We start from the raw sequence: 25,987 nt of genomic DNA, 5'->3' as shown, positions 1-25,987 counted from the left end.
CTCTCTCTCTCTCTCTCTCTCTCTCTCTCTGTGTATGTGTGTGCACATGGTGGCCAACCTCCAGACTCATTACTCAGGACTCTGTCCACCTTGTTTGAGTCATAGTCTCACCAGCCTGGATCTTACCAAGTAGGCTAGGCTGGCTAACCAGTCAACCCTAGAGAGCTTCATGTCTCTGCCTCCCCAGTGCTTGGATTACAAATGTGGCATCATACCCACTTTTTTTATTTGGTCCTGAGAATCAAACTCAGGTGCTATGGTTGCACAGTAAGCACTTGACAACTGACATTTATTCAACTGACATCTACATTTATTCAACTATCTCTTTTAAGATTTATTTTTATTATTTTTAAATTTGTGTATATGTGTGTGTTTGTGGATGGGCATATGCATGTGAATGCAGGTGTCTGCAGAAGCCAAAAGAGAATGTAGGGTACTCTGGAGCTGGAGTTAGAGGTGGCTGTAAGCCATATGACCTGGGTACTGGGAACCTAACTTGGGTCCTTGTAAGAACAGGAAGTGCCCTTAACTACTAAGCCATCTCTCCAACTCCTCATGGAGTTCTTGAAGTTAAATCAACCACCCATCTTCCTGTCAGTCTCCCTCCCTCCCTCCCTTTTCCTCTCTGGAATTAACTAGATCTAGGCATTTGCCAAAATCACACAAGCTGAGGGAAAAACACTAAGATTGAGTGGGACTCCTATGAATAGATACTATAAATTATAAAAATTATTTGAAACTGCTTAAGTGTATGTAATGTGTATGTGCAGTATATGTGCATGTATCTGTACGAGCCAGAAGTTGACATCAAGTGCCTCTCTTCAAATGTTTTTCTACGTTACTGTTTGAGACAGGGCCTCTCACTGAATCTGGGTTTGCTGACTGGCTGATTGACTAGACTGGGTGACCAGTGAGTCCCCAGTAGCCTTCTGTCTCTGTCTTTCCAGTCTCTCCAGTGCTGGGTCTACAGGTATGCACCTCTGCACCCAGATCTTTTACCTAAGTGTTGGGGATCCAAACTCAGGTATTCATGCTTGCATGGCAAATACTTTAACCACTGATCCATTGCTCCATCTCCCAACAAAAGTCTTTCCTAATGACTAAGTATCTTAATGGTCTAGGAATGTTTCAACTGTTTCAAGTATTCTTCACCTACCTTGTGAGCAATAGGGTTTATATACATATATAGCGTGAGTGTACCAATGTAGGAGGAAGTGCGTGATAGCCTGACTGCACATGTGCCTTAGCCCACTTCCCCTTTTGCCAACCTGTATACTTCCTCGGAGCCTGGAGATGGATGAGGAGCCATGAGGAGAAGACACAATACCAGAAGAAACCATCAGGGACCAATAGGACACAGGGAGGGGTTATATAGGCATACCCTGTTTCCGCAATAAATGAGTCTGCAGCTGCTCACACTGCCTGCTTCTCACCTGACTCCTGGTGTTTGGTGTCTGTGTCGTGACTCCATGCTAACTCTCCCCCACCCAAGGGGTGCTCAAGGGTCCCCATAACATACAAACCCAGATATTTTCTGCTTAAACCATACAGGAGATTATTCGTGGTGCACGCCTTTAGTCCCAGCACTCGGGAGGCAGAGGCAGGTGGATCTCTGTGAATTCAAGGCCAGCCTGGTCAACATAATGAGTTCTAGGACAGCTGAGGCTACAGGGAGACCCTGCTTCAAAAAGACCAAAAAAAAATTAATAGCTATTATTGTAAGTTATTTTGTCAACAAGACAATTCCAGCTGCAGATATGTCCAAAGACCTGTCACTATGGACAGGGATCTGATGTGTGTTTGTTGAGTTTTAAGGACATAAGCATTCAGAATGTGTTTGGCCATTCATGGTAAGACACTGTGTCTATAAAAGTAAAATAATAAGGCTGGAGAGATGTCTCAGTCAGTAGGACTTGAGTTTGATCTCTCAGAACCCATATAAAATAAGTTGGGTATGGACATACACATCTGTAATTCCAGCATGGGGGGAGTAGGAGGATCCTGAGGCTCACTGTCCAGCCAGTCTAGCCATCACATGAAGAGTTCTAGGCAGTGAGAGACCCTGTCTCAAAAACCCCAGTAAACAGTGTTCGAAGAATGACAGTTGAGGTTGATCTCTGGTCTCCTTATGCAAGCACATACACATGCACAAATACACAACACATACACAGAGAATAAGTCTGGCCATTTATGGTAAGAATTTTATCTATAAAAATAAAATAATAGTAACAGTAATTTTTTTTCTTGAGCAAAACTTTATGTTCTAAGGTCCCAACACTCCTTCAGTGTTAGTAATTTAGAGTTAAAAACGTATCACTATGGACACACAGTCAATGAGTAAAGTCAGGATGGAACTGTCTCTTTCTTGTCAAGAACAGGTGACATCACCAGTAGCAGCAGGACTAGACTACAAAGACAGGTTCTCCAGGGTGGCTCTGTGGAACTCAGTGACTCAGTGGGAGAAGCTCCCTTCTCTCCAAGTGCATCTGTACTAGGGAGAATGGAGGTGCTATAGATATGACTTTCCAGAAGTTCTGCTCAGGGCTCAGTCCTTCGTAAGAAAGATGAATGTTATAGTCTTTCAACATTTTCTGAAATGCTTTCAGAATTATCTTCCTCACACACCAACCAGATCATGCAGCTTTCCCCTCAGAGTCTTAGTCTGTTATCTAGAGAATAAAGACCAAGTTGGCCTCATTTTCAAGCTGCTTCACTATATATGTGTCTCTTTCTCCCTCTGTACCTAATGCCAACCTCCTGTGCTTATTTTTGCTCACTGAATTTTGTTTACATATAACTATCTGGGTCTTTGCACAAGCTAATCAATCTCTGACAAAATCCTGCTCCACCTCAGCTATCAGTTTCAAATACAAAATTCAGTTAAAATACTTTCTCAGACAGCATTCATTATAACTGTCAAGTGCTGGGAATCAGAGTTGAATAATTCTATTTTCGCTACAATGGCACAATTTGCATATTCCTAACTTCCTAATATATTACTAACTCAAGCCAGCTTTCTGGGAATTTAAGAGTCTAATTAATTAATTAATTAATTAATTAATTAATTAATTAATTAATTAGTGTGTGTGGTATCTATGTGTATATACATGTGGGTACAGTGCCTGTAGAGGCCAGATAGGGCATAGGATCCCATAGAGTTACAGATGGTTGTAAATTTCCCAATGTAGGTGCAGCAAGCCCACTTAACCAATGAGCTATCTCTCAAGCCCCCTCTGTAGGAGTTATTTATTATTTAATCAGCTTGTCTCAGTCACTAGACTAGGGGCTCGCTGAGTAAAGAAATTGTTTCTACACCACTGGATAAGTGGTCCTTATCTAAAAGCTTAAGACTAGAAGTGTTTCAGAGTTTGGAGAGAGAGAGAGAGAGAGAGAGAGAGAGAGAGAGAGTCTCTCTCTCTCTGTGTCTATGAATATGTGTGTGGAAGTCAATGACATTAGGTGACATTCCTCAGAGACTTTCTACCTTTTGTTTGAGACAGTCTCTCATTGACCTTTGCAAATCTTTGAAGCCAGCTGGCCAGTGAACAGGGATCAGCCTGTCTCTGCATCCTCAGCACTGGGATTACATCATGCCTGGTTTTTTATGTAGGTGCTGGGGATCCAAACTCAGGTATTCACACTGGGGGAAGTGTTTTACCACCCAAACCATCTCCTCACCACTTAGATTTTGGGTTTTTAATTTTTTTTTAGTCTTTTTGAGACAGAGTCTCCTTGTAGCCCCAGTTGTCCTGGAACTCACTATGTAGACCAGGCTGGCCTTGAACTCACAGAGATCTGCCTGTCTCTGCCTCCCAAGTGCTGGGATTAAAGGCGTGTGCCACCATGCCCAGCCCAGATTTTGGATTTTTAAGGAACATTTGCACATACCCAACGAGATATATTGGGGAGGAAACCAAGTCTAAATATAAAATTCATTTATATTTCATATATGCCTTATACCCATATGCAGAAGGCTACCTGTATTTTGACTGGGATCCCTCACATGACATCAGGTATGGAACTTTATATTTATAGTATCATATCAGTGCTAAAAAATGGTTACAGTTCTGGAGAATTTTGGATTTCAGACTTTTTTTTTTAATAGAAGGAAGAGTTTATTTGGGCTTACATTGCCAGGGGTAAGAGTCCATAATGGTAGGGGAGGCATGGCAGCAAAGGAGGCTGGAGCAGAAAGCCATGCAATTACATCTTCAAGCAGGCACAGGAAGCAGAACGTGACAGATAACATAGCAAGGCATAAGAACTCTCAAAGTCCACCCCCAGTGACATGCTTCCTTCAGCAAGGTGCACCTCTTAAAACCTCCCAAACAGGATCACCAACTGGAGAGAAAATGTCCAAATACTTGGAGCCTATGGAGGACATTCTCATTCACATCACTACATTCCACCCTCTGGTCTCCACAAGCTCATGACCATATAAAATGCAAAATAGATTTAGTCCACTTTCAAAAGTCCCCATAGTCTTTACTAGTCTCAATACTATTCAAAAATCCAGAGTTCAATGTCTCTTAGGAGACTCAATGCAATCTTTTAACTCTAAGCCCCTGTAAAATCAAAAAACAAATTACACACTTCCAACATATAATGGAACCGAATACACATTCCCATTTCAAAAGGGAGGAATGGAGGCATAGTGGAAAAATACAGAACCAAAACAAGACCGAAACCTAGCAGGCAAAACATCAAGTCCAGTAGCTCCAGGTCTGATGCCTCAGACTTTACTTCCAATGGGCTTAGATGGTTCAGCTCCTCTGTTTTTTCTGCATGCAACATACATCTCTCTCTTAGGCTGATACCATCCCCTGTATGTAGTTCTCTTTGCCAGATGTCTCATGGATTTTGAATCTTGGGGTCTCCACTGCCAACCAGGCTTCACCTTCACAGCCTCACACAGTGGCCTGTCAGGGCCTCTTGACCTGTCTGAGCCTTCTTTATGCAGAGATGCCCTGCTGCATGCTGCCTGTCCTCGACAGCTCTCTGAAACCATGGAGGAAGAATGGGTATGCCTGTCTTGGTCTCTCAACATGTCTTCCCACAAAACTTTTAGAATCAAGTGATTCCTGGTCAAAAAACAAAAGCAAAATCGTCCTATCTTCCATTGAACTCAGATGAAAACTGGTAACAAAATCAGGTACGACTCCAAGAGAAGACACTGGAGAAGAGCCAAGTGGGGTCTGTGAGGATTCACACACAATGGCATGACTGAGTGTTAAAGCTGAATCATGGTCATCATTAAGCCTACCAAAATGGAACTGAAAGTTTCTAACCTGGAGTTTTGGTCATATTAGGAATCTGATTTGCTTTTTTATCTGCTCTGCATGAGTGAACTGATTGGTTTAGTAATAAATATGTAGAACTTTTGAAAAAAAAGAATCAATGACTCCTTGACTCTTGCCTCTTTCATTTCTTTAAGGTCAGTACCACATAAATAACACTGCCAAGTTTGGCTGCCAGCCTGGGATGGATCCTGGTTCACTTCATCCATATTAGCAGCTTTTCTATACTGTGATTTCCTAGGGACAGAAAACCCCATCATTTTCCTTTCACAAGTTGAAGGCTTAGCTGGGTGTGGTCTTGCCATGAAGGTGCTCTTCCTATTGCTTAAGTGCAAATCTGTATACCTTTCTTTAATGGCTCATCTCTTTATCAAAGAGATCCTCTCCTTCAGCACAAACCTTGGCTCTAACTTTAATCTTCCTAGTGCTCTTTTCCAATCCAAACACTACATTTTGTATTTCTTTCTGCCCCACTTGCTCTTTTTCATTGTAGATCATCATATTATTCACCATTAATAACCACACCACAAATTCAATGTTAGGCTGTCTTGATATCCTCCACCAAAGAAATTAGTTTATTACTTTTCAACTCACCCTTTGGCACTGTCATAGGTTGGGGGCAGATGCCAGCCAGATAAAGAAATTCCAGTTTCTATTTAAGTCCTTATTTTGCTGGAACTACATTGTTCTCAGCATCACTTTCTTCCAGGTTCCTACTAGACTTCCCATTAAACTCTGCTTAGAGCATTCAACTACTTTTCTATTCCAAACTTCCAAAGTCTTCCACATTCCTACAAAAACCCACAATCTGGTTCTTCACAGCAACACCCCACTCTCCTGGTACCAACTTCTGTATTAGTTACTTCCCTGTTGCTGTGATAAAACACCATGACCAAGGCAACTTATAGAAGGAAGAATTTATTTGAGTTTATGGTTCCAAGGGTAAGGGTCCATAATGGCAGGGGAGGCATAGTGGCAAAAGTAGCCAGAGCAGAAAGCTGACTGATCACATCTTCAAGCAGGCACAGGAAGCAGAGGATCTCACATTTTTTGATTATGGACTCTTAATCAGTCCATCTGTGCCAGTACTGAAAATACACTCCACAAATGTTTGTTGAATGTATAAATGGTGTTGTGCTCATCTTAAAGTTCTCAGTTTGGGGGCTGGAGAGATGGCTCAGCAGTTAAGAACACTGGTTATTCTTGCAGAAGACCCAGGTTTGAATCCCAGCAGCCACATGGCAGCTAACAACTGTCTGTAACTCCAGTCCCCAGGGATCCAACAGCCTCTTCTGACCTCCGTGGGCATTGTACGACACAGGTGCACTGACTTACATGCAGGCAATACACGCATACACATAAAAAATAAAAAAATAAAAATAAAAAAAGTTCTCAGTTTTGTTTTTAAAGGAGTCACATAAGCTTAATGACTCCATACAACCTCTGTGTGGACCAGGGATGGTTCCTGCCTCTTTTTCTCCTAAAATCAGTAGCGACACACTGGTCTTATGGAGGCCTTGAATCTTAAAGAACCTATTCTCTTCCACTCTTTCCTCTCTCCTCTACTCCACCCTATTATCCAGGGGCTACAAGAGAGACAAAGATAACACAATGATCCATCTCTCTCAGTTGCCCCCCTCGAAATCAGTGAACCAAGTTCGTGTCCAATACAATCTCCATTGAAGGGCTTGACCTTCTCCATCAAGCTCATTCTCTAGTCCTGTCTTTTTTAACCCCAAACTTTGCCAAGAAAGAGGAAAGACAGCTCAGTCACTAGTGCGCTTACTGATCTAGTATGAAGACCTGAGTTCATATCACCAGAACTCATATAAAATTCAGGCATGGTGGTGCATGCTTGTAATCCCAGCACTAGGAAAGCTGAGACAGATGCCTGGGACTTGCTGGCCAGCAAGCCTAGCCTACTTGGCAAGCTCCAGGTTCAGTGACACACCTTGCCTCCAAATTAAGGTGGAAAGCAATGAAAGACAACACCTGACATCAACCTCTGGCCTCTACGTGCATGTCACAACTATGCATGCACAACTATGCACATACCCCACAGGCAAACATGCATACACAAGCATGCACATATATATATACACAAACACAGAAAGAATAAAGTAGTTGGAGAGATATAATAAGCATCCCTCAAAAAGTTTAGAAACATTTCTGTGGTATTATAAAGCCCAAGCATTTGGAGAAGTATCCTAGTCTGTTTCTCCATTGCTGTGACAAAACTCTCTGACCAATATCAACTTGGGGAGGAAAAGGTTTGTTCAGCTTACATCTCCCAGGTTAGAGTTCATCAGGGATCCCAAGGTAGGAACTTCCAGCAGGAACCTGGAGGCAGGAGCTGGAGCACAGGCCATGGAGGAACACTGCTTACTGGCTTGCTTCCCTGGCTCTTGCTCAGCCTGCTTTCTTATGCAACACAGGCCCACCTGCCCAGGGGTGGCACCATCCACGGCAGGCCCCTCCCACATCACTCAACAATTAAAAAGATGCCCAATGGACATGGCCACAGGCCAGTCCAATGAAGGCAATTCCCCAATTAAGGCTCCCTCAACCCAGGTGAGCCAAGTTGACACTAAAGCACAGAGGGAATGAAGGGTGACTTTCCACAAATAGCAATAATAAATAAGCCAATTGGTGAGACAGGGCACCAGCCACACAGCAGATCCGGAGGACTCTCTTTTTAAGTTCCTGGGTCATCTGCCTTCTATAGAAATGTGGGACTTTTTAACTTTCAAAGACCTGCTTTGTCCCAACAGGAAGCAGATAAAGCAGAGGGAATACCAGCATCTCTCCCTGCTTTCTTGAGTCTCCTTCATTGTCAATACATAGCATCAATTTTCCATCAAGCAGATGCAAAGTATATAGATTCTTGCTCAAATCATCCTTCCCCTCCTCAGCAAGACAGAAAAAACCCAACAGGGTGATTGATGGCTACAAAAGCATATTTTTTGTGTACTAGGCAACCCTGAAAGTGCCCTGAACACCAGAGGGGTGGATGTGAGGCACAAAAGAGGCAATAAACTGGGCTAGGATGCAGATGGGTTTTGAAGCCACACAGGGACCCTGTCCTACTAATATACTGGAGAAGAGGAAGAGGAGATAAGCCCTCAGTTCTCACTGGGCTACCAAACTTTGTTCTAAGAGTTCCCACAGCTTCTGTTCAGACATCTCTTTGATCATTATAACAATCAGTAACCTAAGAAGGGGCTGAGGCTCTGGAGGTGGCTCAGCAAGTAGGAGCACTTGCTGTGCAAACCTGAAAACCAGAGTTCAGATCCCAGCACTTACATATAAAGTCAGGTGTGTGGCTATGCATGTCCCTGTGACCCTAGCACTGTGAGGGGCAGAGACGGGCATGGCTGGGGCTTGCTGACCATTAGCCTAGCCCCAGGTTCAGTGAGAGACCCTGTCTTAAGGGAGAAGGCAGAAAATAATTGAGCAGTACACCCAATGTACTCCTCTTGACTGCATACATGTGCGCAGGCATGAACATCCACACACACATGTACATACACCTCACACACAAGAAGGGGGTTCACTCCTTTCTATGATAAATATGGGAAGGCCTAAAAAGTTCTCAACAACCTAAATACCTAGAGGAAGACTAAACATTCATAGCCCTCAATGAAAAATGAAAGTCCGCGAACAGTCTGTCTAGCATTATCCTACTGGTTAAAATTTAACACATACTCACACATTTCAAAAACTAGATTTAAAAATTGTAACAAGTTTACAACATTCGTTCTTGAGCACAGAGCTGTGAACAATTTTTAACTTCCTTTTAAATTTATCTATATTGCTTATTTACTAGTAAGCTCATATTACTTATCATGTAAGAACAGTATTATATTTAAAAAGCCTTCTGTCTTTTACTAACAATTTTTTCCCCACTGACAAGGAATTTTCACTAAAATACAACTCAGACTGGCCAGAGGGGACCATGTGGCTAACAAGGTGCTTCAATAAGAGAATACTGAAGGCTTTGTTTTCGAGCCTTTTGTAAGCTTTCTTTGCTGTTCTTAGAAAGAGAGTTGACCTCCTGCTCAGAGAAATGACCTTGGATTTAAATGTGAAACCCTAGCCCAGTCTGAAAACCTGAAAGGGGCATTTTGCTCCAGACCTGGGAGCAAAGGTCACCAGTTCTCTTTGTGACATGTGACAGCCGCCATTGGCTCACTTGACAGAAGCGGGCTTGCATCTCAGAGCCCTGACATCTCCTTAGCTGTAAGAAGCACCTTCTGCCTCTTCCTCCTCCATCAAGGTACCAGCAGCCATGGTGCTCTCTGGGAGACCCAGTGTGCAGCCCAGGGCAGGCAGGTGGCCACTGGGGAAAAAAAAATCACCCTAGCCTTTGATTGTCCCTTTTGCCTTATCTAGAGGATGGCACGTTCCTGGGACCCTTCCTTTCCCAGGGCTTCTATGTTCTTTCTTGTTCCCTTAGCTGCCTTTCAAAGACAAAAGGAATGCCCTCCTCTGAAATATTTCTTGTGTGCATGTGTGCGCGTGTGTGCATGTTCATGTGTGTGTGTGTGTGTGTGTGTGTGTGTGTGCATGCATATGTTCCTGTATGTGTTTGTGTATATTTCTGTTTGTACATTTGTGTGCTTTGTATATGTTTCTACTTATGTATATCTATGTGTATTAGTATTTGTGTGTTTGTGTATGTGTTTATTTTATATGTCTGCTTATGAGAAGTTGTCTGTTATGTGGTATTTGTGTTCATGTTTTTGTTTCCCTGTGCTTGTATTTGTCTTGTTGATGTGTTTGACAGGGTGTGTATTTATGTGTATGTGTGTTTGCATTTATATATGTTTCTGTGTGTGCTTCTGTGTGTTGGTCTATATTAAAAAATACTTGTATTTATGTATATGTGTGTATCTGAGAATATATGCGCATACAAGTGTGCAGGTGCCCACAGAGGCCAGAAGAGGGTACTTGGTCCCCTAGAGCTGGAGTACAGTTTGTCACCCCACATAGAAGCTGGGAACTGAACTTGGGTCCTCTGGAAGAAGCAAATGTTCTCAGCTGCTCAGTCATCTCTCCAGTCCCCATTGTGCTTTCTAATCCTTAATATTATTACAAGCCTTCTTACTCCCACCTTGTGAGATGACATGAGACTGGCTGGTGTGTGTGTGTGTGTGGTCATCCACCAACCCTGGCTCTTAAAGTCTTTCTGCCCCTCTTCTGAGCCTTGGGTGGCAGAGATTTAATATAGGAGTCCTATCTAGCAACACACACTCTGCAGTCTCTTAGTCTCTACACTTTGGCCATTTGTGGCTTTCTGTGCTAATTGCCATCTGTTCCATGAGGAAGCTTTGCTGGTAAGAGTTGAGAAAAACGTTAACATTCTCTCTGTCCCCTATTGTCTGAGCAGTCTAAGACTCATCTTAAGATAGTCTACAAAGATGAAAAGATGGTGGAAGGGGAACCCTGTAGGATTCTGCAGGATGACAGAGACTCCTCCTTTCTTTCAAAAGAGAGAAATAAAAATGTTCCTTCTCCCAATAAACTTCCATCAAATAATCCTTGTCTACAAATTGCTAATATTCTCTTTTAGAGAATGGACAAGGTGGTAGGTTGGGACATATCTTTTATGGAAGTATCTAGCCAAACTCAGTAGAATTCAGTTCACATCCTCAAACATTGGGAGCATTCTTTGCAGTTCTGCTATTGTTAATTTTGTTAATTTCATACACTGTTAATTTTGGTCACAGAGAAAGAATGAATTCCTCTTTGGGGATGGTCAGTCTATTATTTAATCCTCTGTCACTGGGAGTAAACAATGGACTTCCTGTATTGTTTAACTTCCAAGGCTCCAGTGATAACCTTTACATTCACAAGGAAGACAGGATGGAAAATTGAAACCAGAAAAATGCCAAAAAGCCTTTAGAAGAGATGTTCCCTGTTTAGGCAGGGAAATAAGATCTTACATGTAAGAGAAGAAAGAAAGTATAAAATACAGATTTATTCTTAGAACACATGACATATATGATTTGTCCCCAAAGGAGAAAAAAAAAGCATCTTAGAGCATCTGGGTTACAAAAGTAAATTCTGAGGCTGGGAAATGGTTGAGTCAGTAAACTGCTTGCTGTGTAAGCAAGAGGACTTGTGTTTAATTCCCAGAGCCCACATCAAAGTGCCAGGTGTGGTGGTGCACACTTATAATCTCAGCACTGTGCAAGTGTGGAGGTGAAGACAAATACCTAGACCTTGCTTGCCAGTCAGCCTAGCCCACTGGGTGAACTTCAGCCCAATGAGAGACCCTAAATCAAAGGAGCTTTCTGAGGATGACACATGAGATTGTCCTATGACTTCTCATCACACCTTCATGCACAGGTACACCCAGGCACTCACACAGACATCACATGACTACAAAGGCATACTTTCCTTGTCCCTAAATGATCTTTGGTCTCAAGTATTGGAAGCAATTTTTGACTAGAACATGTAACAGTCCAATGACTCATTACATAAGCAGTCAATCTTTTGGTCTTCCAAATAACAAACATACTCAAGTACTTTCTGAACTGATACTGGACAGCATCATATTCATAAGCTGAGGATTTATGTTTTTTAAGTTCTTTTTCTCACATTTTATTTATTTTGTTGGGGGGGTATGCATGGTATGGCTCATATGTGGAGGTCAGAGAACAACTTGCAGGAGTTGGCTCTCTCTTTCCACCATCGAAGGGATCGAATCAGGTCTTCAGGCTTGGCAGGAAGCATCTTTACCCAATGAGCCATCTCACCAACCCTTAAGCTCTATTTTTGTGATTAAAGTAAGCATTCTCTGAAGTTGCCCATTTCTCCTTGTAGTTCCTTTCCTAATATACTGGTATTAGAAATATCACAGAAATTAATTAACTAATTAATTAACTAATGTCAAGTTTTATGTTCCTGAACTTACCACAATATGGTAGTGTGGTCACAAGGGGGATGTACGTCAAGTTAATGTAAAGAAGTACCCTTTCTTTGTCTACTTGACAAATGACTCAATGGAAACCAAGCTTTCTGTAACACTGTCCTTAGAGTTTTGCTGTGTCAAGCAATGGGAAGGTACCTACTATGCAACACTGCTAAGCAGCAGTTAGGGAGAAGGAATTCCTCAGAATGAATGATGCAGACAGGTTCCCAGATTGAAAACATCTCAGGAGGAAAGTGAAGAGGGAATACTAGGGAGAGAGCTCAGTCAATAAAATGCTTGCTGCCCAAGTATGAGGACCTGAGTTTGATCCCCAGAACTAATTTTAAAAAGCCAAGAGTGGGGGAGAGATGGCTCTACAGTTAAGAGCACTGGTTGTTCTTGCAGAAGACCTGGTTGTGAATCGCAGCACCCACAGGGTAGCTAACAACTGTCTGTAACTTCAGTTCCAGGGGATCAGACATTCTCTTCTGTCCTCCTTGTCGCTGCATGGGTGGACTTACACACATGTAGGCATAACACTCATACACATAAAATAAAAACAAATATATTTAAATTTTTTTTAAGCCAAGAGTGGTTGCAGGCAATTGTAATCCCCATGCTGGGGAGGCAGAGGCAGGATCCCTAGGGTTCTCTGGCCAGTCAGTTTAGCTGAATCTGTGAGATGCAGGGATGAGTAAGAGACCCTGTCTCATAACCCAACGGTGGAGAATGACTGAGGAAGACACTGGAAGTTGATATCTGGCTTCTACATGCTGGTGTTCACACATACATGTATACTGGTGTACATGTGTGCATGGGACACACACACACACACACACACACAAAGGAAAAAAGGGAAAGAGTGAGAATAAGCAGTTTCTGAGGGCTAGGGAGAGCGCCTGCTGAGAAGGAGCTGCCTAGGGAAACGGAAAGAGCCTATCTCTCAGATCCACTCCAATTCTCACTCCAAAGGCGCTTGTTCCTTACTTCCCCAGTAATCAGAAGAGTCAAAGCATTTGTCCCAGGCAGACATCCCTTAGAAGTCCCTCTACAACCTTTTCTAGAACAATTCCCCTGAATAAACAATCACAGGAGAGTAGCACATTCCAGACTTCTGATGTTCAATGGATACAAGTGTTACAGGAAGTGTAGTGCACACACAGGTATCCACAGATATGGGTATTAAGAAAGATTTCTTCATGAAGACTGTTTATTCTGCTTTGGCTCTAGACCAGAGCTAAAATTAAGGTTGTCATAATGATAGGAGTTAAATAATATTTACCCAGCTCCACCACTCACCAAAGAGTTTTAACCTTCACTCAGTTATTCAAAATAACAGCTAGTATTTCATAGTGGGTTGAAGATCTGTTCTATTCTATTCTGACTAGTCTATTCATTCTGTTATTCCAGTCTGCAGTCTGTCCTTTTCTATCTATTCTCTTCTCTCTGTCCTGTTCCAGCCTAGTCTACCATAGTCCTTTGCATGAGCATGGCAGCAGCATGACTCTTCAGACTGCATTACATCAGTTCTAGAGGTCCTGTGAGAATCGCCTGCCTCAGCTCCTTCTAGCCTATGTGAGCACTGGCTCCACACTGTGGCCTGCTTCTCTGGCCTCTTCCTTGTTCCAGCGTGGTCCCTTTACTGAAGTGGGAATGAGACCCTCACCCGATCTTGGGCAGCATGTGTTTATACGTCAGCGGGGCTGAATTGCATTCAGAGAGTGTTAGCAGAAATTGGAAGAAGGGCCACTTTCATTTCCCCTTGTTACTCATAGCTCCTGAGGGTGGTCCGTGGAGAGAGTATCCAAAGGACCTCCTGAAGCAGGGTTTTCTTGTGATCCATTGCTACTAACCCAGTCCATTCCCTAGCTCATTCTTTTGAGGTCCCGAGCCATGAGTATCAGTCTCCTTCCTACAAATACAGGGATGGACTGTGGGACTCCAGTAAGAATGCGGCAGAGCAGCCACACTCCTTTCGCTCCCTCCCTGGGCGTGTCTTGTTCAGGGCACACTTTCACACACTAGAATTTTGGCAGCATGGTCGAAGGAATTAGAAAGCTCAGAACAACAGTAAACAAGTTGGCAATGATTATAACACAATTGCTACACGATGTCTCACAGTGTATATAAAAGCACGCAGTTACTGCACCCTTGATTTGGTTTCCCTTCAGCACTACTTGGCTAGAACAATTTCCTGCCCTCACAGCCCTTTTATAGTTGCAGGCTTCAGAACTGTGGCATGCTCCCACACATGTGATCTGTTTGGATTCCATATTACATATAGCATATTATTTGGATTTAATGTTCCCACCATGAAATACAACTGGAAGAGGGTTTCCAATGAAGAAGAAAAAAACCTTTACAGGATGATCAAACTTCAGTCATCCCTAAATAAGTGAAAGCAAATGAAACAAACACACAAAAAACCCATGTCTGTACTGGTGGCACAATGTACAGAGAATTACTTGATAACATTCACCAAATATCCTCAGTGGAATGTGTTCCACACAAACATGCATGCACACATGTGCCTAAACAACTCATAAAATCTTAAACTCTTCTTAGTCATTAATCATTGGGAGAGGCTTAGGCATTATTCTGAAATAAAACAATTATTTTGGTATCATTGCAAACTTACTTTTTTAGCATTGGAAAAAGAAATACAGATGTAAGACCAACATATCTGTTAAAATTCTGTAGTCTTGAGGACTGGTGAGATGACTAAGCACGTAAAGGAGCTTGTTGCCAAGCCAGAGGACCTGAGTTAAATCCCTGGAAACCATATTGTGGAAGGAGAGGACTGACTCCACCAGTTGTCCTCTGACCTCCACATGCATGTCCATACACACACAAATACGTAAATGTAAATTTTTAAAAAGATTCTGTAGCACCAAATATATGAATCAGAACAATTGATTTAAATTCAAAACATATTTTGGGGCTGGAGAGATGGCTCAGTGGTTAAGACCACTGACTGCTCTTGCAGAGGACCTGGGTTCGATTCCCAGCACCTACGTGGAGGCTATGAACCATCCTTAACTCCAGTTCCAGAGGAATCTGAAGCCCTCTTCTGACCTCTGCGGCACTGCACGACATGGGTGCACTCACATATACATGCAGGCAATACACTCATACACATAAAATAAAAATAATAAATATTTAAATTCAAGACATTTTATCTTTGAGACAACATATATATATGTATATTCCTCACATGTGGACATATCTTATTACATGCATACTTTTTATTGCATACATATCTTAAAGATAAAAATGATATAAAGAGTATAGTAGATATGGGTTCTGAATAATGAAAAGAACAAGAAACAGTGAGCAGGCTACTAGTGCTGAGCCCCTCTAGACCTCAAAATGGGCTCTCCAAACACTGGACAAGGTTAGTACATATTGTGACAGATTAATGGCTACTGTTATTCCTCTATAAAAGGCACACCCACATCAATGAGAAAAAAATCAAAAGGACCTCAAGGAAAGTGGATATAAAAAGAAAATTCACAAAACAGAGAACATGAAAAGCTAATAAATAAACATAAAATATTAATTAATCTCCATGAGCAGTTAAAGACATGCAAATTAAAATAGAACAAAATTTACATATTTTAAAATTCATAATATTTAATACTAGCATTTGATATTTTTCTAAAGGTATGAAAATAGACGGTTGTTGGAAATATAAATCAGTGCACATTCTCTGTAGGGCAAACTTGACAAGATGAATTGAGAAACAAACTTCTATGGCTGGAGGGACAGCTCAGCAATTAGGAGGGCTTACTACTCTTTCAGAGGACCTTAGTTCAGTTCCCAGAACTCACACTGGGGGGCTCACAATTGCCTGCAACTTCAGCTCCAGAGGATCCATCACCCTTTTCTGGTCTCTATGGGAATCTGCACTCACATGTGCTCACATCCTCACACAGACACAGATATATAATTTAAATAAAAATAAAGGGACTGGAAAGATGGCTCAGCAGTTAGGAGCATTGGCTGCTCTTGCAGAGGACCCAGGTTCAATTCCCAGCACCACATGGTGGCTAACAACAGTCTGTAACTCCAATTCCTGGAGATCCGGCGCCCTCCTCTGACCTCCATGGGCATTGCACAACATGAATGCACTTACATACATACACACAATACACTCATACACATAAATTAAAAATAATACATAAAATATTTTTAAAATAAAATTTAAAAAAAAAGAAAAATTTAAAAACCAAGTTTACACTCTGGGGCAGTCACTCCAATTCCAAAAGTTCAAGGACAGTCTAGCAGACTTTGAGCCAAAATGAGCTGTGATCATTCCTGGCTGTGCATGTCTAGATTCTTTTCAGGGAGAGGTTGCATCTCTGCATCAGGGGGGCATCTACTTCATCTCACTGCAAACCTGGCTTTAGCTGTCATGCTTTCCTTGGTAAACTAATTTTGAGAAAATGTGGCATGAGCAGAGACCTGGTATTATGCTCCCCTGATGTCAAAGGCCCTTCTGCCATGAATGAGCCCAGGCTAGCCTTTGGAGGACAAGAGACCAGCTGGGTACAGGCCCAATGATGAGAGTAACGTCATCACCGGTGGCCCAGTCTTGCAGGACCAGCACAAGCCAGGGCAGGAGGTTCTCTGTTCAGCTCCAGAGCTATGTAAAGTTACATGCTTGCTACTTTATTAAGACAGTTTTTGAGGAAATTTTATAATAAAAGCTGTTACTGAAAGTATTTAGAAAATAGAAAACTGATTATGCACAAAAATGTTCATTTTAAAATTAACTATATTAATAAACTGTGAACAACCAAAATGTCCTATAGGAAAGAATGGCTTATTATTGTGTTAACTTGAATGACAATGTCCCCCATAGGCTCATGTATTTGAACACTTGGTCCCTCGTTGGTGGTGCTGTTTGGAGAGGTTATTGAACCTTTAGAGGTGAGCCTTAATGGAGGAAGCATGTCATTGGGGGTAAGCTTTGGGGCTTTATAGCCCCCACACCACTTCCTGGGCTTTCTCCTTTCTGTGTGATAAAATGTGATCAGCCAACTTCCTGCCACAGTCACCTTGTATGCCTCCCCTGCTGTGGAAGTCACAATAAACCCTTTCTTTTATAAGTTGCTTTTGGTCATGGTATATTTTAAAAAATTTTTTTTAGAAGAAGCATTTCATTACAGCTTTAACATACTCAATAACAGTTTCCAGAGCAAAGCTACATCTCTTTCAAAAGTGATTATAAAATTTTTAGGTTCATTATTGAATTAATACAGTTATACAATAGTGAAGTCAGGATAAGCCCTGTAAGCCATAAAATTGAGTGAGTTTTTAACCTTTAAAAAAGATCTCCATTTCATTTTAAAATATACTGATTCTTACAGAAAGACTCATTGTTTTTGCTAATAACACTGAGATGTGGCACACACGTCTCTAATCTGTATGCATCTGCTTATTACTAGTCATAATTGGTTGCACAGTGGTAATGTTTATCCCCTCTACTATTTAACATGACGTAAATTTTTATGCTTCCTCCTCAAATATTATGTATTTTTTTAATTTTTTGATTTGTGTGTGTGTGTGTGTTTGTGCATATATATATCACAGAACATCCCAAACCATCTTATTCAACTATACACCCACTTCCCAGATGGCACCCCCCCATAGCCTCCCTCCCTCCACTAAAGCCCTTATACTCCATTATCCCTGCTACTGTCCGCTGTCATGGTATTTTATCACAGCAACAGAAAAGTAAACATAGATTTAGAATCATAAAATTACTTTTCAAAAGCCCTGATTCTGACCTGGGTGTACTGAGGCATGCCTCTATTCCTTGCATGTGGGAGGCAGAGATGGGAGGATCACCCAAGAGTTTGAGGCCATTTTGGGTTATGTAGTAATCTCTAGGCTTCTCCTATCTCCAAGCTGGGAACAAAGATGCTCCTTTGTCTAGAGTGGACCCCAAAAGGAAAGCTGCTCAAATGAGTCAGACATGAAAACATGAAATGTCTCACTGGCTCAGGCAGACCTCAACACAAGACACCCCAACAGATAAGCAAGGATAAAGCTAGATTTCATGAAGCAACTAGTAAACTCCAACTCGTCTGCATTCATAAACCCAGCTAAGTACTCCCCCAACCCCTAGAGATGGATAGCTCATGCTTTGTTTTCAACATGAATAAACTCTGGCTCTGAAATTTTAAGTCTTGATTCAAGAGGCAGAGGTGAGTGGGGCAGGAACACAGATCAGTCCAATTAGAAAACACCATGTACTTTGGAAGATAGTAAAGACAAAGCATCTAAAAGAGAAATACATCATGATTGAGTGGCCTCTTGAATGCATTCATCTTCCCCCAAATCACATAATCTCTAGACGACTACACTATCCAGGGCTGTGTCTAAGATAAGAGATCACTGGGAGCTGCCTCATCCCCAGCAAAGAAGGAAGCTTAATCCTTCCAACAGGAGCGCTGATCCGTACATGTTAGATTGAGATTCTTACCAGTCACCTTGGTCTTACCTCGCTCATAGTGCCTGTCTTCTGCAGCTCTTATCTTGTAAGCCTCCCTCACACTTGCTGAATATTTCACATATGAAGTAATGGAACACAGAGCTGGGGGCAGTGAGCTATCCTCCGAGTTTCCATTTAAATTTACAGCTCCCTGCTTGAAGAGTCCCCGGGCTCTTACTAAGGCGGTGATTATACTGTCCATCAATTAGCTTGCGTTTCAGTACAATATCTGGGGCCCCTTTTCACTCCCTCATAACAAAGAGCTGTTTAACTCAACACACACATGTGTGAGATTCTCTCCCAGGCATTATTGTGAAGTTCCAGGGTGCGTGTCTCCCAGATGTGTCTGCCACAATCTGTTCTTTGTACTGAAAGAATTACCAGAAATATTCTCCGGGCTAGTAAACTGCTACAGTGGAGACCAGTTGTTCACCACAGTGCTACATTTTCACTACCCCATCTTAGAATTAATGATCCTGGTCCCATGTGAAATTCATCCCAACACTTAAAGTTGCAAGCTAGCAAATCTTTCTTGGATGGTTCTCCAAGGAAAGTCACTTTTATGGGATCCTTACTTCTCAGCATGGAGACCCTTTTTATATTCTGTAGATGGTAGTGATGATGAAGAAGTAGTTTAGAGAGAATATTTGTTTATTCTTTGCTAAATATGAAATTTGAAATTAATAGGAAGCTATAGGCAGACAGGGACAAAAGAACTGGAATGTGTTTCGAACACCTGCAAACTGGGTTGGCATGATAGTTCAGCAGGTAAAAGTGCTTGTCACCAAGCCCGATGACTTAAGTTTGATTCCTGGGATACATGGTGGAAGGAGAGAACCAACTCTTGCAAGTTGTCCTCTGACCATCACAAACATTTGCCTTTACAAGAATTTTTTATTATATCAGTTTATTTGTGTATGCGTGAATGTGCATGTATGTATGTGTCTGTGTCTGTGTGTCTGTATGCTTGTGTGTATGCAAGCACATATATGCCATGGTAGAGACCGGAAGACAACTTGAGGAATTTAGTTTTCTCCTTCCATCATGTGGGTCCCAGGGACTGAACTCAGGTCATCACGATTGGTGGCAAGCATCTTGACCTGCTGAGCCATCTTTTCAGCCCTCATAGATTTATTGAAGGCTATCAAATATACTAAGTTCTGAATTAAGATAATAAAATCAAAAGAATAGCTTGCACATAAAAATTTAGAATGAAAGAGACACATAAAAATGAATATGGTTTTACCTTTCTTCACCATCAGCTTCTTCAGCAGCTCTATCTGGCTCTGTTTCCTAGGTAAGGTTCTTAGAACAGGCCAGCCGAGGAAAAGGGAGGGCTCTGCAAGCAGGAGTTCTGGGGCAAGCCAGGTTCAGGACGTAGTTGTCCTGTCTGTGGCTAAGCCCTGCTGCTGCCTGGCTATGCCTGGCACTATGAGCTGATGAAGGAAAACAAACACGTGAACTCAGCTTCCTGCCAAGGTAGAAGCCACCCTCAGGCCATGGCTGGGAGACACTGCTTTGGTAAGCTGTGGTTCAGCCAGTTCAACCAGCTCCACCCTGAGGGAACTCCCACCTCAGCCATGAGGACCAGAGAAGGCAGCAAGTCTTCCACTAGGCAGAGCTCTGCAGAGCAAAACCATCTTGAGTTTGGGGATGGGCTCATAAGTGTTGGCTCAGAGTTTCAGTGAAAACCTATCACAGCAAGGTGTCTCCACCTGATGATCAGATATCATTAGCTTGTCAGTCCCAAGCCTACGTTACCACTTCACCCAGATGAACCTAGAAAAAAGCCTTGCCTGCAGAGTCTGGGAATCTCTGCCTGTTTTTCTGCTGCAACAATTCATGAGAGACTCAGCCAGCCAGATGGGAGGGGTAGGAAAACAGAGGTTGATACACCCTAAAAAAATGTGGGGATGGGAGTTGAAATATTTATAACTCAGGCCTGGTCTCTGTGGAGTGACACCAGTGGGTGTCTCAAGCAGGCAGAACTGTAAACAGTCAGGACCCACCCACCCAGGCATTGCACTGTCCCCAAGTAGGAACAAGAACCACTTGAGTCTCAGCACCCTCTATCAAGCTGAGATACTGAAGTGAGAATTCTTGACTGTGGAGGAACTGGGTTCCTGGCTTGCAGTCATGTACAGCAGTAAATAAATGTTAGGAAAGCACATGAAGGAGCTATTATCTAAATGCCTAACTATGAAAGGCTTGCATGAGGGCCAGGCCTGCATTTCTGGCAGAGTGAACACAAGTCTGCTCATAGCATCTTTTTTTAGACAACGACTTGGAAGAAGCATGCCATCACTGGAATACTGCAAACCAGATCCTGTCTCATCTTTCCTTCTTTTTTTCCTTCTTGATGGAATGAAAAAATGACATCAGTTTACATGTCATCTGAGAAGAAAGGAATTTGTTTTGTGGAAAGGCACCCAGATCTCCTTCTCTTTGGAAGGCTTTACTATTGAAACAAACTTTATTATTAATTGTCTGGCTATTTATGGAATGGTAGCTAAATCAAAAGTTTTTACAACAGCAAATCTGTACCTTTATGCATATTTTATTAGACTAGTAATTGTTAATGTTCTATACCCATGAAATCTTAAAGAAAGGCCAACATTTAAGGCTCTGTTATTGTCAACTCAGTTGCAAAATGCCACAAAAAAAAGAAAGCTTTAAAAGCCACATATACTGAGTTATCATTCCCACCAAAAACTCTACTCATCCTGTATAGTTCTCTGTTTTCAACTAATGAACTTTTGGCCATTTTACAAGCTAGATAGCAAGACTCATCCTTGCCCCTGCTTTGCTTACTGCTTCCTTTCCTCATCATCCAACTGGGATCTAGTCCGTAGCTTCTTATCCCTCAAGTGTTCTCAAATATATTACCACTGCTGTTTTCTCTTTCATCCCCTGGGTACCTTTCACCAGAATTAAACCAAAAATCTCTAAACCACTCCCCCTGACTTTAACCATCCTATTCCCAATCAGTTTTCTGCTCATTCTCCTGTTGAAATAATTCGGAGGCTCCATTGTGTTTATCAATAAGATGCAAAGCCTCCATGTGGTACCCAAAGCACTCATGATCCTAGGCTTACAGAAAAGATAGGGAGCATCGATGCAATAACCAAATCATTCATGACCCTAATTTTAGAGATAAGATATAGAACAGCCATGTGGTACCCAAATCACTCATTGCTCTACTTTTATGGATAAGTTGCAGAGCATTCAAGAAGTATCCAAAGTACGTGTGACCCCAGATATACAGCTAAGATATAGAGCATCCATATGGTACCCAAATCACTCATGACCCTAGTTTTATAAGTGCAGAGCATCCATGAGGTACCCAAAGCACTCATGACCTGCAACCACTTTTCCCCTCCATCTTCCTCATCTTATCACCCTATCCATGCTCTATGTACCAGCCACAATGAAACAGTTTTAATTGGATTATTTAACACACCATACTCTCTTACCTCATGCCTTTCTGTCTTTAGCCTCCTCTGCCTAGAAACACTTATTCACACATTCACACTTCCCCGTTCCTACTTGAAACATTTACCTGCTGGACTCTTACTTGTCCTTAAGGACTCCATTCCAGACTTGGTTTCATGTTCTTGCCCCTATAGATAGCACTTTGTATGTACTCTGGGTACAGCCATGATTAATTTTGTGTGCCAACTTGACCAAGAAATTCAGATATTTTGTTATACATTACTCTAGGTGTATCTATGGGAATTTTTCTGGATGCATTAACATTTAAATATGTAGAGTGAATAAAATTGCCCTCCTCAGTGTGGATGGGCCTTACCCCATCCATTAACTGTCTGATTAGAGCAACAATAGAGAGGAGGAGAGGACTCTCTCTAGGTGGTGACTGCCTTAGAGCTGAGGCACTGTCTTTTCCTCACCTCAGATCAGACTGGACTTGAACCTCTCAAAGGTTTCCAGCTTGCTGACTTCAGATCTACAAACTGCTTTGTCTCCATAAACAAATGCACCAATTATTTATATCCCTTATGATCTCCCCTGCTCTCCATAGATATGCATACATATACCTATATGTATATATACACATATAGATATAAGTCAATATTGATTCTGATTCTTTGAAGAACTAGATCGATGTGGGTACTATATGCTTAACACATACTTGAATGTTGTACCCTAATAAACTTTTCCAATTGCCTAGACCTCTGATCTGACTATGCTAATTTTCCTGCCACTCCATCAACCTTTCATACACATACCTTCTGTTGGCTTTCTTAAGAATGAGGTCCATCTTCTGAAAACATTTATCTGAATATTTTAACTCTAGACCAATGTTTCTGACCTCTGAATTCATGGTACAGTTGCACAGTTGTTTATGTTCTCCATTTAACATGTATTTATCTATCTATCATCTATCTATATTGCTGAATGACATAATTTGTGGTTTAATTTTAAGTTATTTCAGCTTTTTAAGATTTATTTTTAACGTGTTTTTATTTTGTGTATGTGTGCATGTAGGCGCATGCATGTGGGTGCAGCACCCACAGAGGCCAGAAGAGGACATCAAGATCCCCTGGAGCTGGTGTTATGTAGTTGTGAGCCACCCAACATGGGTATGAGAACCAAATTCAGGCCCTCTACAGCAGTATTATGTTCTCTTCACTGCTGAGCCATCTCTCCAATCCCCCAAGTTATTTCATTTTTATGAACGTGTATGCAGTGCCCCTGACAATTCTACTTCAAGTCCCTTAATAACAGGACAAAAAATTTCATTTGACTTGCCTTTCTTCTCCAAATTTTCAGAATTTAGCACTGCATATAACAGGTAATCAATATGCATCATCACATATGTCACAAGACTACACAGTGTAACATAAATGATTCATTTTCAAAAGAACAAACTATTTCAAATGAGATCATAAACAAGACAAGAAATCTGTAAGCATAAACAAAATTTACCCTCATGACTATTAAATCTTGGGAAGTAACAGCTGAGACAAAAGCTCTAAATGACTACAGGCAAGGTGTATGTACCCAGCAGCCACCAGATGCCAGTCAAAATTAGAAGAAAAACAAGATGTACTCTCTCCAAACCAATTTGTATGTGTAGATGGTCAAAGAACTCATCATTCATATGAAGACTGCAAATCAACATCAAATTAAAGGGAAATTTAAAAAAATATAAAACACTGAATGTTAGAAGTATATAAAAATATTTTCACAATAAATATAAATGGGTTAAACTCATAAGAAGAACTATCTCACATTAGAACACAATCAAAGCCAATTTTATGTCTTCTAGAAAAGATGTGTTTTAAAAGTGATTCTTAGAGTTTTGTTCCATATTATATGCTAACCCCATGCTAAGAGATGTAAAGGTTTGATGTTAAAGACACACACAGATATACACAGCAAATGTCAGTAAAAATGAAGAGTCACAAAGTTAACATTAAAGAAGCAATGCCAAAGACAAGAAGCGACTTCTAAAATAAAGAAAAAAAAACTGTTTTGTTTTATTTCTCTGCTTTTTCATGAAGAATACATTATAATACTATTTTTGAGTAGTATTAATTGAAAATATTATTTAATGAATATACTTATTTATATTACAGTATTTTTATATGCACTAAGTAATATAATTCATGTAAAATACCTAGCTCAGGATCAGCCACTTGGTCATAGTAAGAACTAGTGATTGTTCTTGGTATTTTTATTACAATAAATATTGAATATATATTAATCATTAATATTAATGCTTCAGAGCACCAAAGTACTAACAGAAAAATTTAGAAATTATCAGAATTATAAGAAGATAACAAGTAAGGCTTTGTGTGTATATGTATGTGTGACAGAGAGAGTGTATGTGAGGTTTATGTACACATGTGTGTAGGTATATACACAAGTATGTGTATGGGCAAAGGGTAGAGGAAGATGTCAGGTGTCCTGCTCTACTATTCTCTTAAGACAGGGTCTCTCACTGAACTTAGAGGTCCTCTGGGAGTCAGTAATCAGCAGGCTTCAGTGATATTCCTGTCTTTACCCCTCCACAGCACTGGGGTTACAGGCATACATGGCCACACCTGGCTTTTTTACATGAGTGCTGGGATTTCAACTCAGGTCCTCATGGTTGCACAACAAGTGTTGTTACTCACTGAGCCATCTCCCCAGTCTGAAGAATGAGTAAGTTTGGTACACTTCTTTTGGTTATTGAAACATCAAATGAGAATTTAAAAAGAATTAAAAAGGACGGGAAAGAGAGAGGGAAGGAGGGAGGAGGAGTAAAGGAGAAGAAAGAAAATGTTGAAGAGAGATGGAGAACTGTGTTCTAAGTAATGATGGCTTTCTGAGTTGCTCTGTATATGTTTCAAAACTCAATACCCCTTCAAAATAAAATGTCAACAAGCTATAAATAGGAAGAAATGACCTTAACATGATGAATGTCACATATGAAAAGCAGGTAAAATTTCACTCAGTGATGAAAACTGAGCTTTTCCTTTAAGAACAGAAGCAAGACTGGGACTCCTCCCCTCGTCTATTCTACTCAGTATACTTTGGGAAATCCTAGCCAGAGCCACCAACCAGACCCACCAATTTCTTTTTATCCAAGGAAAGAAATGATAAAAGGCATCTAAACTGGAAATGAAGAAATGAAATTAGCTATGCCCTTTTGCAGATTTTATCTTAAATGTAAGATAAACCTAATGACTATACCAAAACTGTTAAAAATAATAAAAATTAGGCAAATTACAAGATGCAAAATCAGGATGGAAAATTCAGGTGAATGTTTACACGCTAACAACAAATTCTGTGAAAAAAGAAATGAGGACCTGAGTTTAGTCCTTTGGGCCCACATGGTAAAAGGAGAGAGTCAATACCTGCAAGTTGTCCTCTGACCTACATGCACAAATAAATAAATAAGCAAATAAATAAATAAATAAATAAATAACTGAAAAACAGAAGTACCATGTGATCTATGATCTAGGAATACCACATATCACCTCTGAATGACTCTCTAAAGAAATGAATTTGGGACATGACAAATGTTAGCACTCCAATAGTCATTGCAGCCAAAGGACATGAAAGCAAAAGACGTCTACGAGGGATGTGGATGGGGAAAAGGGAAGTTAGTGACTAGAGTGCACACAATCAAAGTACATTATATGCATGTATGGAAATGCCATAATGAAACACCCTTACTTTGTTCATTAAAAATTAAATAAATATGGAACAGTGGATCAATAGTTTAAGAACGTTCTTGTTTAAGAATGTTTAAGAACGTGTTCTTCC

At 41.1% G+C, this 25,987-nt stretch overlaps 1 protein-coding gene and 1 pseudogene across 1 annotated transcript in view; one reads left to right on the top strand and one right to left on the bottom strand.

Annotated features, from left to right (window-relative positions):
* Nckap5 (NCK associated protein 5) overlaps window positions 1-25,987 on the bottom strand; it is a 1,008,915-nt gene that overhangs the window by 961,025 nt on the left and 21,903 nt on the right. The gene's annotated exons all lie outside the window — the stretch shown is intronic.
* Window positions 5,046-5,201, top strand: LOC108490826 (annotated as a pseudogene).

The sequence above is a fragment of the Nannospalax galili genome, unplaced genomic scaffold (assembly GCF_000622305.1).
Source record: "Nannospalax galili isolate Female #2095 unplaced genomic scaffold, S.galili_v1.0 scaffold995, whole genome shotgun sequence".
Taxonomy (NCBI): Eukaryota; Metazoa; Chordata; class Mammalia; order Rodentia; family Spalacidae; genus Nannospalax; species Nannospalax galili.
Note: the sequence above shows the minus strand (reverse complement) of the source record. Positions and strands in the feature narration are given on the sequence as shown.